This window comes from Bison bison, unplaced genomic scaffold (genome assembly GCF_000754665.1).
Source record: "Bison bison bison isolate TAMUID 2011002044 unplaced genomic scaffold, Bison_UMD1.0 scf7180017864080, whole genome shotgun sequence".
Lineage (NCBI taxonomy): Eukaryota > Metazoa > Chordata > Mammalia > Artiodactyla > Bovidae > Bison > Bison bison.
Genome location: NW_011494652.1, coordinates 2709186 through 2710036, shown reverse-complemented (window position 1 = coordinate 2710036; position 851 = coordinate 2709186). Strand labels below are relative to the sequence as shown.

Here is an 851-nt window from a genome sequence, read left to right as displayed (position 1 = left end):
CTTCTCGTGCTGTCCTGGAGCAGGAAATGGAAGTCGGAGGTCGAGTTATCATCGGGACAGCCGGCCTCCAAGGCAGCCCACTGGGCCCCACCTCCCCACTGCACTGGTACTCACGCCTGCGTGGTCTCCCGACTGTGTCAGGTGGCCGTGATGAGCAGGACACAAAAGAGGTGGCACGTGGCCTCCCGATTAATGGGCAATGTCACCTCTGCCCTGCCCACCTGGGCCACCCACACAGGGTCAGGAGGACACTCAGGCGGCCCTAAGGAGAAGTCCACGTGCTGAAGACCCCAAGGGGGCGAGCCATCTGACAAGTACCTCCTCTGGCCCCAGGCAAGCCTTCGAGTGGCTGACTCAACTCCAGCACCAAGGGGCCCTGAGCCAGAACCACCCAGCTCAGCTGCTCCTGAACCACGGACCACCAGGACCTCTGTGACATAAGTAACACTGGTTGTCTTAAGGCCATGGGCGTGGAATGATTTCACTTTGAAGCCACAGACGCCTAATACAGTTCCAGTGGCCTCAGACTTCACTGTTCATGGCTGGTCACCTGTAAGTGAGGGCCCATCCAGGACAAAAGGCAGGAGAAAAGGAAAATCGGGCATTTTATGGAATTCCTAGGTAAATATCAACAGCATGCTTTCACAGGACACAGGGGTGCTCACTCTGCAGGAGGACTCGGCACCATGACACTCAACATCCACCGAGGTGACGAGGGACCTGTTTTTTCCTCCAGCCCACCCGACTACGTCATCGCCACACAGCCACATGCTCTGCAGGCTCTGTCCTAGGAATATGCCTCCATCAGCGTTCTATCTAGCCTACTGCCGCTTTAAGAGACCTGAAATTGT

General features: G+C 56.8%; 1 protein-coding gene across 1 annotated transcript in view; it reads right to left on the bottom strand.

Annotated features, from left to right (window-relative positions):
• The window catches only part of ORAOV1 (oral cancer overexpressed 1), a 6999-nt gene that overhangs the window by 3775 nt on the left and 2373 nt on the right, over nucleotides 1–851 (bottom strand). The window lies entirely within an intron of this gene.